Genomic DNA, 17205 nt, shown 5'->3' with positions numbered 1-17205 from the left:
TATATATGTTTTTAATCTTGTGTTCATTGTTTATTGTCTTTTAGAAATTTTTCTTTGAAATGAATAAAAGTGTTCAAGGTGCTGCTACAAAAATCTCCACAACAAATGAAAATGAAGTTAGAGGTAAATTTTTGTAATTTTTTTTGTTTGTGATCAATATTCTCTCTCATGAGTATGATAAATAATTTAAACACGAGAATATTCAGTAAAATTGTATTCATCAATATTCTTAAAATTTCACAAATCTATGAAATCCAACATATTCTCAAATTTTGTTTGATCACTCCTTTGACAACACCTTTGTTATAGATTGAGCTTATTCTTATCTTGTTCTTTTCCTTTCTCAACTCATAAACACATTAAGTCGATAAAATAAATAAGTCGTATATAGTTTTTAATTTTGTGGGTTTTGATTTGCTTCTGATTTTTTTATGTCAATTGGGTTTTAATTTATATTTTAAATTTGGTAATTTTGATTTCTACGAAATTTGAGTGAGTGATATTATAATGCGGTGTTTAGTGAACCAATCCATATAGTTTTGTATAACCACTTTAATAAAAAAAATTAACAACTTAAGTAATTTCAATTCACATTAGAAACTGTCTACATTATAATTTGATTTATAACCAATTTGCATTTATAAATTGATTTTTTATTTTGATTTACTTTTAGAATCAACTTTTCAAAGAAAAAAATAATCAAATTTTTATTATGGGTTTTCAAAAATGAAAAAAATTGATTCTTTTTCATTATATCAGAAAACTAGTTTTTTTATTTATTCATTTTTTGACAAAAAAACACAATTATATTCAAAGAGTTTCATTTTTTTTTAATTTCCAAGAATTTTATAAAAAAACCGATTTCAAAAAACCATTTATTTTATTTTCAGAACATAGTTAAATTTTTTCCCAAAATAACTTTATTTTATTTTTTTTATTTTTTAATTTCCCAAATAAAAAGTATTTAAAAAATTTGTTTTTAATATTCAGAAATAAGCTACACTTTTTTTCTTATTTTCAAAAAAACGTATTTTTTTTGGAAAGATTAATTTTTCAAAAAAGTTTTTTAATAAGATATTTATTATTATTAAAAATTATTTAAATTGGTTTTTAACTCAAGTTTGTTTGATTAAATTATTTTTAGTATCTGATTCAGTTCATTAACCATTAAAATAGTTGAAGCTTTTTTAATTGAACGCAATTCAATTTGGAGATATGGTTCAAACAAATTTTAGTTCAATGCAATTCAATTTGGAGATATGGTCCAATTAATTATATTTTTGCACACTCATATTATGAAGTTGAATGTGTGACCAAAATATATTTTTGTGAAGATGGTGATGTTAAATAAGATAATATTTTGGTAAAGATTTGGAAGATGGCTTTCAAAAAAGGGTTACATAAGAAATTTTAGAATTAAACTAAATTTATTTCATGTTTTAGTTTCTAGTGAAGGTAAACAAGATGATAAAATAGTCTTGGGAGTTTATTTTGGTGTTGATGGTGCTTAAGCATGATAGGAGGATGCCCATCAATTTTAAAGATTAATTAATTTCATTAATTATTTAAATTGTATTAATTTTGTTAATTGTTTGGAATTACAAAAAATAAGTAGTTTTTTTCTTTAATTCAAATGTTTATTGAAAATCACGTATATGACATGGATCTAAATCAACTAGGCTACTAGGATGTCATAAATATCAATGACACATGTGCAAATATGAAGAAGAATCAATATTTTATTTTAATCAAAATAGGGGGAGATCAAAAGTACATTTAAAGTTAAACTTGTTGCATATTTTGTAATTACATCTTATTTTACACCACATAATATCACTTAAAATTTATATTATTTTATGTAATGGTTTAGGTGGCGATGATACACCAATCAAGAACGAAGATATTGCAGAGCTTCAAAAGGATAAGAGAATTTCAAAATCGACTGAGCGGTCATCTACTAGAAAAAGACAACAAATTTCTAGTAAGTAATACAAATAAAAGTTTCTTATATTTCAATGTCTCTCCTTTGAATATTTGAATTTCGAATAAAATATTTTAAGAGGAGTGTGGAAAAATGGTAATTATTGCATATTTTTTAGTTACATGTTATTTTAAAACATAAACGCACATGTTATAACACTAAAATAATTTTTCACAAAAGTCTCTTGAAATTGTGTAGGTGGTAATACTTCGTCTAGTTACATGTTATTTTAAAACATAAACGCACATGTTATAACACTAAAATAATTTTTCACAAAAGTCTCTTGAAATTGTGTAGGTGGTAATACTTCGTCTAGGTCTCCAATATGTATGATGCAAGCTAATAACAATGTACAAATCAACAATGAGGATATTGAAAAGGTTCAAAAGGGAAATCAACAAAGGTATGGTGAAAATACATTTAAATTAACAAATTTGATAATTTTCTACAACATTTTCACTTTCAAAGATTTTTTTTAAAAAAAAATTGAATTCAAATATAAAAATCTTATTTATCTATTAAAATTGCATTAAGGTTTACCAGGTATTATGTGTTTTATATTAATGTAATTTAATCTATAATGGATTATGTATACTTGTAGAGTAAAATTTCAAAAGTTGAATGATAAGAATAAGAAAACACCAAAATCAACTGAAGGGTCATCGACTACAAAAAGAAAGCAAAATCTTGGTAAGAGTTATACAAAAGATTTTTTTTCATATCCCTCTTTTAAATATTTGAATTTGAATAAAATTTATTAAAAAAAGATGTAGTGAGAATTTAATGTGCATATTTTATGACACATATTGTTATTTTACATTCATTTCTTTTAATTTTGTAGGTGGTTCTTCTCCGTTTAAGCCTCTTACTTATAGAATGCGTGCTAGTAATGACCCTCAAGTCATAATGTGAGGCATTGTGTTGTAGTCAAATATAAAAGTTCTACTTATTTATTAAATTTACATTAAGGTTTACCATGTGTTATATGTTTTATGTGAATCCACTTTAAACTATAATGAATTATACATACGTGCAGGGAAAAATCTCAAAAATTGGCACATAAGAAGAAGAAAACACCAAATTCAACTGAAGGGTCGTCTACTACAAATAGAAAGAAAAATCATGGTAAGAATCATTAAAAAGAGATATATATATATATATATATATATATATATATATAATATATATATATATATATATATATAATATATATATATATTATATATATATATATATATATATATAATATATATATATTATATATTTTCATAACCCTTTGAATATTTTAATTTTGAATAAAAATTATTAAAAAAGATATAGTGAGAATTTAATTTGTACATATTTCATGACACTTAAATTATTTTTTTACGTTAATTTCATTTAATTATGCAGGTGATTCTTCTCTGTCAAGGCCTTTTACTTGCAGGATGCGTCTTAGCAATGACCCCAGAGTCCAAATGTGAGGCATTTTATTAAAGTCAAAATATAATAATTATATTTATTTAATAAATTGACATTAAGTTTATCATGTGTTATCTGTTTTATGTGAATCCACTTTAAATTATAATGGGTTATGCATACTTGCAGAGAAGAATATCAAAAGTTGGCACATGAGAATAAAAAAACACCAAAGTCAGTTGAAGGATCGTCAACTAGAAAAAGAAAGTAAAATACTGGTAAGAATTATGAAAAAAAATATCTTTTCTACATCCCTCGTTTGAATATTTGAATTTTGAGAAAAATTATTAAAATAAGATGTAGTGTGGATTTAATTTGTGCATATTTCATGACACTTAAATTATTTTTTTACATTAATTTTATTTAATTGTGCAGGTGATTCTTCTCCGTTCAAGCCTTTTACTTGTAGGATGCGTTTTAGCAATGATATCTGAGTCAATATGTGAGACCTTGTGTTGTATCCCACTTTGCATATGCTTCATAGAAGACCCTAATATTTTTTAAAATTGTGAGATATATATCTTTTAAAATGGTATCAAAGTGAATGGCAGACTTATTAGTTGTAGTTTAATAAAAAGTAAGGGCAAAAAGAGATTGATGGTCTTTTTCCCATAATAAAATAAATTAATTATATATGAAGGTTTAGATTTTGTAAGATCTTGTTTTTGTGTTGCAACAAACATATTGTTAAATCAAACCTTTAAATACAACAAGATTTTTTTTATGTTTGAATTAATAGTAGTGTGTGTTTTTAAATATGGATATAGTTGAAGGATTTGATTTTGACAATCATTTGAAATGTATGTTTTTTTTACGTTTTTTCTAAACAAATATCATTCATATTAACATGAACATTTATATTTAAAAGTCTTTTGTTTTCCCTTTTGCTATGAAACATTCCCATTCATATTGCGACATCAGGATTTTGCATAACTCCTAATGATATTAAAAGTTTTGTGAATATCTTCAATATACTTCCGTTGTTACAAAAGTTTGGTTACTTCTATATAATTTTCTATCAGCTTAAGATATATATGTTGACTTACATCTTTAACAATGAAATACATTTACAAAGTAACAAAAATAAAGTGTTTGAGTATATAAGTATTTGAATGCCACAAATGTTAACAACAAAGAAATACAACACATATAGTATATCTGTTTTTCCAATAATCACAAGTGATATTTTAAATAACGTGCTTCAATCAATATAAAAATTACACTATTACATCTATAATGTGTTTCAATAAAAATAAAAAATTATACTATTACATATATAATATGATTTAACATATATTTCTAGAGTTCTATGTAAATATATTAGTCATATCAAACCATAATATGATAATTTAAAATATCCTAAAACATTTTGTCAATAATATAATAGTCTTGAAAATAATGTATTTTTTGTTTTGCTACACAAAATTTAAAATCATCTAAGAGATTAGGTTTTCGTAAAGTTACGAATGTTGATTTAATATACGTTTTTTTGTTATCAAAGTTCAATGTCGTCTAAGTAATTTTCCACTAATTTGAATTATATATTTTTATTTATATCATTAACAACGAAAGACCTTTATAGAATAACCGATACACTGTATTTGTGTATAAGTGGTAAAATACTAAAAATATGAACAATAAATAATTACAACACGTATGGTATATGTATTTCATTACAAATTTTTGATTTGGCGACATCCAATGCTTCAAATGAATTATTGATCTATCTTAAATTTTATTCCTTTATCTCTTTCTCATATGTTCATTACAAACTTAATACTAACTATCAAGGCATAATTAAAGTTTCGATTTACCTAGGAAGAATATTTGTTTTTTTATCTTTCTATTTATCTTATGAATTCTAGTTAATATCCACTTTGATGTCATAAAAGATATTGGAGACAACCAACGTTTTAAGTATATTGTAGTGATTTTAATGGTTAATAAAATGAAAGAATAAACAAGTATGATTTGTCGAGTGAATTAGCCCAAAGTAACAAATACAATAACAATATAAGAATAACAATACTATTCATACACCCTCCCTTACACCTACACCGTATTTACTGTTTACAAATATGGTGAACGGTAACATGAATAGTGAAAAGTGCATGAACATTGACCGTGAACAGTATCATTCACGTGAACAATGATCGTAAACCGTGCATGAAAAATGACTTTTAGTAAAAAAAAATTGTTTAATAAAATGTAAAAATTTGGTTAATGAAGTGATGAAGTTGGTTAATTAAACGCCCAAATATTAAAAAAATAGTAATAAAACTAAGTTGGTTAAAAAATATAAAATATTGATTAATGAAGTTATGAAGTTGATCCAAGGGACAATACTACCTATATTGAGAACGAGCAATGTTAAGAAAGAATTGGTTTCTAGCCAAAGTTTTGTCCACCCCCTTTGAGAAGCAGTCTCAATGGCTCTAATAATGCCTCAAAGCTTTGCTTCAAAGGAGGAATTGCAGTCCTTGCACTCAACAAAGCCAAACACCATGTCACCATTATAGTCATAAAAAATGCCTCCAAGGGTAGAAAAATTGATGGCAAATGACCCATATGTGTTGCACTTTGACCAACCATTAGAGGGAGGCTACTAGGACCTCAATGATCTTAGGGGCCATAGGAGAATGAATTTTGACATTAAAGCTCTTGATTATTGTGAATTCATGTATTGAAAAGTTGAAAGTTTTTTTGGAGTGGTTGGCAACGAAGGCAACCTTATCACCTATGGAATTGGTTGAAGTTTTTTAGTTCATATAATGATTGTTGAAACGGGCTTGATTCCTTGTATGCGAGATGTTGTTGATAATAGAATCAATTGAGGCTTGAATGACGACCCTACATTGAGCAAAGAGTGCTAATAAGAGCAAAGAACCAATTCTGAATCTTAGTAGCGAAGGTACATTGCAAGAAGTGGTGACTTATTGGTTTTTGATCCCTCCTGCAAATAGTACACATAGAAGTAAAATAGACACCTCTTTTCCTAAGATTCTTGTCAATTTCCATTTTATTTTGGATGAGCCTCCAAATAGTAAAGGCCTTTGTTGGAGGAATATCCATATTTCCAAACAGTAAAGGCCCACTTTGACGCAATAAGCCTACTTAGAAGGGAGAATACCAATTTTTGAGACAAGACCCTACAATCTTCAATAGAATCAACAGAAACTGTAACATGGTTCATAATCAATATGAGGTCGGGTATGATTATGAGAGTATTTGTAGGGAAGAACCACAAACCATTAATGATGTACTCAGAGACATAAGAATTGGGGTTGAGGATGTGAGTGCTTTGGACCTGCTCCACCAAAGGAGGCCGACACAAAGAGTCATGCTAGAACTTGGTCCTAGTTCCATTGCATATGAGAATGAAAGAGTTAGAAATAATGGTAGGATATTCATGCTTGATATTGCTCCATATAGAAGAGTGAATATTGTAATTGGTAGGCATTCCATTTTTAATGCCCCCCCCCCTCCAACCAGCATAGCCCAATCTTTGTGCAAATTAGCCACATTCCAACATAACTTTAAGTTAGAGGTTTCATTAGCAACAATAAGAGATATATTTTTGCAGACCTTCTTCCACACCCCAGTAATAACTATAGCAAAAAAATACGTAATAGATGAATATATATATATATATATATATATATATATATATATATATATAATATATATATATATATATATATATATATATATATATATATTATATATATATATATATATATCTATATATATATATATAAAGTTTTTGGTGAATTTCTCCAAGATCTTAAATAGAGATACGGGTCAAGAGTATATAGAGAAGCTATGCATCAACATAGAGTGGATGATCATTTTGACTAACTAGGCCCTCCATGAAAAGTTGAGAAGGAACGCCTTCCAGGAAATGAGCTTTGACCTATTTCTGTCAACAAAGGGCTTAAGGTGAATGGCCTTGGGGTTTCCCTTGAATATGGGAACTCCTAGATAATATAAAGATAGTGAGCCACATTTAATGCCCAAAAGAGGAGTAAGATGATACAGCCTGGAATCAAAGATTCAACCAGAAAATACCAAGGAATTATTAGGATTTACAAAACTGACCATATGCCTTGGCATATCTAGGTATCAAGCTAGCAAGATCATTGATGGTGGATTTGTTCCCTTACAAACCACCATAATATCATCAACATAAAGATAGTGTGAGGGGACTTCAAGGCCCATAACTTTAGGGATGAACATCACGTTCTTTTAAACGACCAAATTGGAGATGCTTATGCTCAATACATCTTTTACAATGCAAAAACGAATTGGGGGATATAGGGTGTAACACCCTAATTCTCGACTCGAAATAAAAATAATCCAAATAAAAACCAACAATTAAAGTATAACACATGCTTCACCATAGCATAAAAACATCAAATACTAAATAATCGTGTAAAAGTAAGCCGCAGAAATAAAGAAGTGCGACATAAAAGTATCAACAACCAAATACTCCAATGATACATATCAGAGAGGCTGCTCTAAGAACCAATGATAAAAGCTAAAGAGGAATCAATGCATCCTTTAACTCGGGCGGTTACTCATGTACCTGATTTTCTATACTCCCAAAGATAACAAACGCCACAATAACAAACAAGGGATGAGAATACATCTGATAAATGTTAGCGGTAAAATTTGGCAAAACATGATAGTAATAACGAATTATAAAGTACCTCAACCACACTAAAAAACAATCAAATAAATAACAATGAAATGTAATACAATGCTAATGCCACCAACTTCTTCTCAAATGCATGTGGTAGAAAAATCACTAGGATAAGAGGTATGTTACTGATTTTCCCATGTCTTTGATACCTCTCTGAACCGTGTCCCTCTCTGGAGGTGAGACCGCCATAGTCCCTTTTTGAACCAGGCCATCAATGGACCGAAGTCCTACCTATCTCCAAAATAAATGATCGCATGATTTATACATAACACAAACATGCAACATCCTAAAAATGATTCCACTCTTAAACTTATAATTCTCCATACACAGGTCATCACTGTAATCCCTCTTTGGATTATTATACTCAAATCGCCAATAAAGGTGTCACTGTAATCGCTCTCTAGATTACTATGCTAAAAATATATTTTTAAAATAATTTCAATTATTTATCCTAAAAAATATAGATTTACGTTATTACCCATGTCGCTACGCGAAAAATACAGAGTCGCCATCGGTTTTTATTTACTCCAAAGGAAAGGGAAAATATCGAGAAAACCCCAAAGAATGGTCATCGCAACCACGAACAGGTTCGGAAGTCGGTTATGCAAGGGGAAGGTTTTAGTACCCCTCACATCCATGGTTCTCCATGGGAACCATCTAGGATGTTTACGCTTGAATGGATGTTGTTTATCGAAATGTTTGCTTGCCAAAGGTTTGCGGAGTGGAGGTAGATTTTAAATTAGTGTGCTCACCAAGGATTGGGTCCTCGTGCCTACGTATGCCCACTTGTTAAAGTGAGAAATCAGAGCCCCGTAGTTCGTGGGTACAAAATGTTATTTGTTTTGTTGATTTTATTACCTTGAAGAAGGGTTTTCGATGTGATGCCCTAAGGCTCAAACAAAACGTTTGAATGAGTTGATGTTGTTTTTAGGTTTTGAGAAAGTGTTATTGATTTCGGATTGCACTAAAGACTATGGATAAAGGTGAATACCTCGAACTACCAAGCCAAACGTCTTGTGTTTGAAGCACTCAAAATGAGTGTAAGAAAGCTCCATTCTCATCCCTTCTTTACAACTTAAGGCTCGTGGCATACAATCCTAATCGTATTTATTGTGTTTTTGAATTTGATGTGGAAAAAGACCGCTTGACCTTGGATCAAGGGTTTGCTTATCGATTTTGATTTAAGAAAAGATCGATTGACATTGGATCAAGGGTTTGCTTATTAATAATGAAAGAGTGACTGCTCCTAATTCCTAAGGAGTAGCTATAGAGCAATAAAAGAAAGCAAGTAAAAGCATACATCGGAAAGGGGAGGGGGGTACATGTAAAGTACAAGTGAGTGCAGAAATAAAACCATTCAAGTGAAAGTTAATTCTACAATCTAAACTCTATCTAATCGTTAATCAAGATCGAAATTAATCATACGAGAAATAACAGCTGACGATGAATACACGACAATCTACGTTAATCGATCAGTTAGAAAATTCTATAAGTCCTAAAACTAGGGGAGCATGCAAGATTAGCCTATTTCTAAGTCTAGGGGTAAAATAATCAATTCACAATTATGGATTAATTTCTATACATGAACATTCCAATTAAAGCCAATTAAATTCTAAACTAAATTTAATATTTCTAATTATCCTTTTCTAATTTTCCAAAATTTCTAATTCTAAATCTATTTACTTTTAATGTTTTTAAAAATATTTCTAATAACATTTATAATATCGTTTAATTAAACTATCTAAAAAACAAGAAAAATATAAATGGGCCTTGGTGAATGACCGAGGGTGCATGCCCGAACGAGGGGCTGAATAGAAAATTCGACTTGTGAAAGTCGTGCTTATGAACCAAATCACTCATGCACTCATACACTCATGCATCATGTGCATAAACAATAAAAACAAAGCTCTTACTATCTGATGTTTATTGCAGGAAACTACGAAGACGTTTGCAAAGCAAACATGAATCCTCTTCTCAAAAAAAGCACATTCTCCTTCAGGTACAAGTGTAAGACCCGAATTTTGACCCTAAGATCCCTCATGTAATTCCATCATAAGTCTCTTGAAATTGTGTAGGTGGTAATACTTCGTCTAGGTCTCCTATATGTATGATGCAAGCTAATAACAATGTACAAATCAACAATGAGGATATTGAAAAGGTTCAAAAGGGAAATCAACAAAGGTATTGTGAAAATATATTTAAATTAAAAATTGTGATAATTTTCTACAACATTTTCACTTTCAAAGACTTTTTTAAAAAATAAATAGAATTCAAATATAAAAATCTTATTTATCTATTAAAATTACATACAGGTTTACCAGGTGTTATGTGTTTTATATTAATTTAATTTAATCTATAATGGATTATGTATACTTGTAGAGTAAAAATTCAAAAGTTGACTCATAAGAATAAGAAAACACCAAAATCAGCTGAAGGGTCATCAGCTACAAAAAGAAAGCAAAATCTTGGTAAGAGTTATACAAAAGATTATTTTTTCATATCCCTCTTTTAAATATTTGAATTTGAATAAAATTTATTAAAAAAAGATGTAGTGAGAATTTAATGTGCATATTTTATGACACATATTGTTATTTTACATTCATTTCTTTTAATTTTGTAGGTGGTTCTTCTCCGTTTAAGCCTCTTACTTATAGAATGCGTGCTAATAATGACCCTCAAGTTCAAATATGAGGCATTGTGTTGTAGTCAAATATAAAAGTTCTACTTATTTATTAAATTTACATTAAGGTTTACCATGTGTTATATGTTTTATGTGAATCCACTTTAAACTATAATGGATTATACATACGTGCAGGGAAAAATCTCAAAAATTGGCACATAAGAAGAAAAAAACACCAAATTCATCTGAAGGGTCGTCTACTACAAATAGAAAGAAAAATCATGGTAAGAATTATGAATATATACATATATATATATATATATATATATATATATATATATATATATATATATATATATATATATATATATATATATATATATATATATATATTCATAACCCTTTGAATATTTTAATTTTGAATAAAAATTATTAAAAAAGATATAGTGAGAATTTAATTGGTGCACATTTCATGACACTTAAATTATTCTTTTACGTTAATTTCGTTTAATTATGCAGGTGATTCTTCTCTGTCAAGGCCTTTTACTTGCAGGATGCGTCTTAGCAATGACCCCAGAGTTCAAATGTGAGGCATTTTATTGAAGTCAAATATAATAATTGTATTTATTTAATAAATTGACATTAAGTTTATCATGTGTTGTCTGTTTTATGTGAATCCACTTTAAATTATAACGGATTATGCATACTTGCAGAGAAGAATCTCAAAAGTTGGCACATGAGAATAAGAAAATGCCAAAGTCAGTTGAAGGATCGTCAACTAGAAAAAGAAAGTAAATTCCTGGTAAGAATTATGAAAAAAAATATCTTTTCTACATCCCTCGTTCGAATATTTGAATTTTGAGAAAAATTATTAAAATAAGATGTAGTGTGAATTTAATTTGTGCATATTTCATGACACTTAAATTCTTTTTTTACATTAATTTTATTTAATTGTGCAGGTGATTCTTCTCCGTTCAAGCCTTTTACTTGTAGGATGCGTTTTAGCAATGATACCTGAGTCAATATGTGAGACCTTGTGTTGTATCCCACTTTCCAAAGCTTCATAGAAGACCCTAATATTTTTTAAAATTGTGAGATATATATCTTTTAAAATGGTATCGAAGTGAATGGCAGACTTATTAGTTGTAGTTTAATAAAAAGTAAGGGCATAAAGAGATTGATGGTCTTTTTCCCATAATAAAATAAATTAATTATATATGAAGGTTTAGATTTTGTAAGATCTTGTTTTTGTGTTGCGATAAATATATTGTTAAATCAAACCTTTAAATACAACAAGATTTTCTTTATGTTTGAATTAATAGTAGTGTGTGTTTTTAAATATGGATATAGTTGAAGGATTTGATTTTGATAATCATTTGAAATGTATGTTTTTTTATGTTTTTTCTAAACAAATATCGTTCATATTAACATGAACATTTATATTTAAAAGTCTTTTGTTTTCTCTTATGCTACGAAACATTCCCATTCATATTGCGACATCAGGATTTTGCATAACTCCTAATGATACTAAAAGTTTTGTGAATATCTTCAATATACTTCCGTTGTTACAAAAGTTTGGTTACTTCTATATAATTTTCTATCAGCTTAAGATATATATGTTGACTTACATCTTTAACAATGAAATACATTTACAAAGTAACAAAAATAAAGTGTTTGAGTATATAAGTATTTGAATGCCACAAATGTTAACAACAAAGAAATACAACACATATAGTATATCTGTTTTTCCAATAATCACAAGTGATATTTTAAATAACGTGCTTCAATCAATATAAAAATTACACTATTACATCTATAATGTGTTTCAATAAAAATAAAAAATTATACTGTTACATATATAATATGATTTAACATATATTTCTAGAGTTCTATGTAAATATATTAGTCATATCAAACCATAATATGATAATTTAAAATATCCTAAAACATTTTGTCAATAATATAATAGTCTTGAAAATATTATATTTTTTGTTTTGCTACACAAAATTTAAAATCATCTAAGAGATTAGGTTTTCGTAAAGTTACGAATGTTGATTTAATATACGTTTTTTTGTTATCAAAGTTCAATGTCGTCTAAGTAATTTTCCACTAATTTGATTTATATATTTTTATTTATATCATTAACAACGAAAGACCTTTATAGATTAACCTATACACTTTATTTGTGTATAAGTGGTAAAATACTAAAAATATGAACAATAAATAATTACAACACATATGGTATATGTATTTCATTACAAATTTTTGATTTGGCGACATCCAATGGTTCGAATGAATTATTGATCTATCTTAAATTTTATTCCTTTATCTCTTTCTCATATGTTCATTACAAACTTAATGCTAACTATCAAGGCATAATTAAAGTTTCGATTTACCTAGGAAGAATATTTGTTTTCTTTATCTTTCTATTTATCTTACGAATTCTAGTTAATATCCACATTGATGTCATAAAAGATATTGGAGACAACCAACGTTTTAAGTATATTGTAGTGATTTTCATGGTTAATAAAATGAAAGAATAAACAAGTATGATTTGTCGAGTGAATTAGCCCAAAGTAACAAATACAATAACAATATAAGAATAACAATACTATTCATACACCCTCCCTTACACCTACACCGTATTTACTGTTTACAAATATGGTGAACGGTGACGTGAATAGTGAATAGTGCATGAACATTGACCGTGAACAATATCATTCACGTGAACAATGATCGTAAACCGTGCATGAACAATGACTTTTAGTAAACAAAATTGTTTAATAAAATGTAAAAATTTGGTTAGTGAAGTGATGAAGTTGGTTAATAAACACCCAAATATTAAAAAAATAGTAATAAAACTAAGTTGGTTAAAAAAATATAAAATATTGATTAATGAAGTTATGAAATTGATCCAAGGGACAATACTACCATTATTTAGAACGAGCAATGTTAAGAAAGAATTGGTTTCTAGCCAAAGTTTTGTCCACCCCTTTGAGAAGCAGTCTCAATGGTTCTAATAATGCCTCAAAGCTTTACTTCAAAGGAGGAATTGCAGTCCTTGCACTCAACAAAGCCAAACACCATGTCACCATTATAGTCATAAAAAATGCCTCCAAGGATAGAAAAATCAATTGCAAATGACCCATATGTGTTGCACTTTAACCAACCATTAGAGGGAGGCTACTAGGACCTCAATGATCTTAGGGCCATAGGAGAATGAATTTTGACATTAAAGCTCTTGAGTATTATGAATTCATGTATTGAAAAGTTGAAAGTTTTTTTGGAGTGGTTGGCAATGAAGGTAACCTTATCACCTATGGAATTGATTGAAGTTTTTTAGTTCATATAATGATTGTTGAAACGGGCTTGATTCCTTGTATGCAAGATGGTGTTGATAATAGAAACAATTGAGGCTTGAATGACGACCCTACATTGAGGTCTCCAAAAATGGTCACATAGATTCAGGGTCTCAAATATGTTGTTATGCACCATGCTCGTGCTAATAAGAGCAAAGAACCAATTCTAAATCTTAGTAGCGAAGGTACATTGCAAGAAGTGGTGACTTGTTGGTTTTTGATCCCTCCTGCAAAGAGTACACATAGAAGTAAAATAGACACCTCTTTTCCTAAGATTCTTGTCAATTGCCATTTTATTTTGGATGAGCCTCAAAATAGTAAAGGCCTTTGTTGGAGGAATATCCATATTTCCAAACAGTAAAGCCCCTTTTTGACGCAGTAAGCCTACTTAGAAGGGAGAATACCAATTTTTGAGACCAGACCCTACAATCTTCAATAGGATCAAGAGAAACTGTAACATGGTTCATAAGCAATATGAGGTCGGGGATGATTATGAGAGTATATGTAGGTTAGAACCACAAACCATTAATGATGTACTCAGAGACATAAGTATTGGGGTTGAGGATGTGAGTGCTTTGGACCTGCTCCACTAAAGGAGGCCGACACAAAGAGTCATGCTAGAACTTGGTCCTAGTTCCATTGCCTATGAGAATGAAAGAGTTATAAATAATGGTAGGATATTCGTGCTTGATATTGCTCCACATAGTAGAGTGAATATGGTAATTGGTAGGCATTCCATTTTTAATGGCCCACCCCATGACCAGCATAGCCCAATCTTCGTGCAAATTAGTCACATTCCAACACAACTTTAAGTTAGAGGTTTCATTAGCAACAATAAGAGATATATTTTTGCAGACCTTCTTCCACGCCACAGTAATAACTTTAGAAAAAAAAATACGTAATCGTTAAAATATTATATATATATATATATATATATATATATATATATATATATATATATATATATATATATATATATATATATATATATATATATATATATAAAGTTTTGGTGAATTTCTCCAAGATCTTAAATAGAGATATGGGTCAAGAGTATATAGAGAAGCTATGCATCAACATAGAGTGAATGATCATTTTGACTAACTAGGCCCTCCATGCAAAGCTGAGTAGGAACGCCTTCCAGGAAATGAGCTTTGACTTATTTCTGTCAACAAAGGGCTTAAGGTGAATGGCCTAGGGGTTTCCCTTGAATATGGGAACTCCTAGATAATATAAAGATAGTGAGCCATATTTAATGCCCAAAAGAGGAGTAAGATGATACAACCTGGAATCAAAGATTCAACCAGAAAATACCAAGGAATTATTAGGATTTACAACTCGACCATAGGCCTTGGCATATCTAGGTATCAAGCTAGCAAGAGAATTGATGGTGGCTTTGTTCCCTTTACAAACCACCATAACATCATTAACATAAAGATAGTGTGAGGGGACTTCAAGGCCCATAACTTTAGGGATGAACATCACGTTCTTTTAAACGACCAAATTGGAGATGCTTATGCTCAATAAGTCTTTTACAATGCAAAAACGAATTGGGGGATATAGGGTGTAACACCCTAATTCTCGACTCGAAATAAAATAATCCAAATAAAAACCCACAATTAGAGTATAAAACATGTTTCACCATAGCATAAAAACATCAAATACTAAATAATCGTGTAAAGTAAGTAGCGGAAATAAAGAAGTGCGACATAAAAGTATCAACAACCAAAAACTCCAATGATACATATCAGAGCGACTACTCTAATAACTAATGATAAAAGCTAAAGAGGAATCAATGTATCCTTTAACTCGGGTTGTTACTCATGTACCTGATTTTCTGTACTCCCAAAGAGCACAAACGCCACAACAACAAACAGGGGATGATAATACATCTGATAAATGTTAGCGGTAAAATTCGGCAAAACAGGATAGTAATAACGAAATATAAAGTACCTCAACCACACTCAAAACACAATCAAATAAATAACAGTGAAATGCAATACAATGCTAATGCCACCAACTTCTTCTCAAATGCACGTGGTAGCAAAATCACTGGGATAAGAGGTATGTTACTGATTTTCCCATGTCTCTGATACCTCTCTGAACTGTGTTCCTCTCTGGAGGTGAGACCGCCATAGTCCCTCTTTGAACCAGGCCATCACTGGACCAAAGTCCTCCTATCTCCGAAATAAATGATCGCATGATTTATACATAACACAAACATGCAACATCCTAAAAAAGATTCCACTCCTAAACCTATAATTCTCCATACATAGGTCATCATTGTAATCCCTCTTTGGATTATTATACTCAAATCGCCAATAAAGGTGTCATTGTAATCGCTCTTTAGATTACTATGCTAAAAAATATATTTTTAAAATAATTTCAATTAATTCTCCTAAAAAAGATAGATTTATGTTATTACCCATGTCGCTACACGAAAAATACAGAGTCACCATTAGTTTTTATTTATTCCAAAGGAAAGGGAAAATATCGAGAAAACCCCAAAGAATGGTCATCGCAACCACGAACAGGTTCGGAAGTCGGTTATGCAAGGGGAAGGTATTAGTACCCCTCACATCCATGGTGCTCCATGGGAACCATCTAGGATGTTTACGCTTGAATGGATGTTGTTTATCGAAATGTTTGCTTGCCAAAGGTTTGCAGAGTGGAGGTAGATTTTAAATTAGTGTGCTCGCCAAGGATTGGGTCCTCGTGCCTACATATGCCCACTTGTTAGAGTGAGAAATCAAAACCCCGTAGTTCGTGGGTACAAAATGTTATTTGTTTTGTTGATTTTATTACCTTGAAGAAGGGTTTTCGATGTGATGCCCTAAGGCTCAAACAAAACTTTGAATGAGTTGATGTTGTTTTTAGGTTTTGAGAAAGTGTTATTGATTTCGGATTGCACTAAAGACTATGGATAAAGGTGAATACCTCGAACTACCAAGCCAAATGTCTTGTGTTTGAAGCATTCAAAACGAGTGTAGGAAAGCTCCATTCTCATCCTTTCTTTACAACTTAAGGCTCATGGCATACAATCCTAATCGTATTTATTGTGTTTTTGAGTTTGATGTGGAAAAAG

General features: G+C 29.7%; 1 long non-coding RNA gene across 1 annotated transcript; it reads left to right on the top strand.

Moving 5' to 3' along the window:
* Positions 1–2580: 2580 nt before the first annotated feature.
* Positions 2581–3078, top strand: LOC127092478 (uncharacterized). The gene is made up of 3 exons (XR_007792191.1): positions 2581–2671; positions 2823–2889; positions 3018–3078. It is a non-coding gene; the product is annotated as an uncharacterized LOC127092478 (long non-coding RNA).
* Positions 3079–17205: the final 14127 nt, after the last annotated feature.

Source organism: Lathyrus oleraceus, chromosome 6, assembly GCF_024323335.1.
Source record: "Lathyrus oleraceus cultivar Zhongwan6 chromosome 6, CAAS_Psat_ZW6_1.0, whole genome shotgun sequence".
Classification (NCBI taxonomy): domain Eukaryota; kingdom Viridiplantae; phylum Streptophyta; class Magnoliopsida; order Fabales; family Fabaceae; genus Lathyrus; species Lathyrus oleraceus.
Note: the sequence above shows the minus strand (reverse complement) of the source record. Positions and strands in the feature narration are given on the sequence as shown.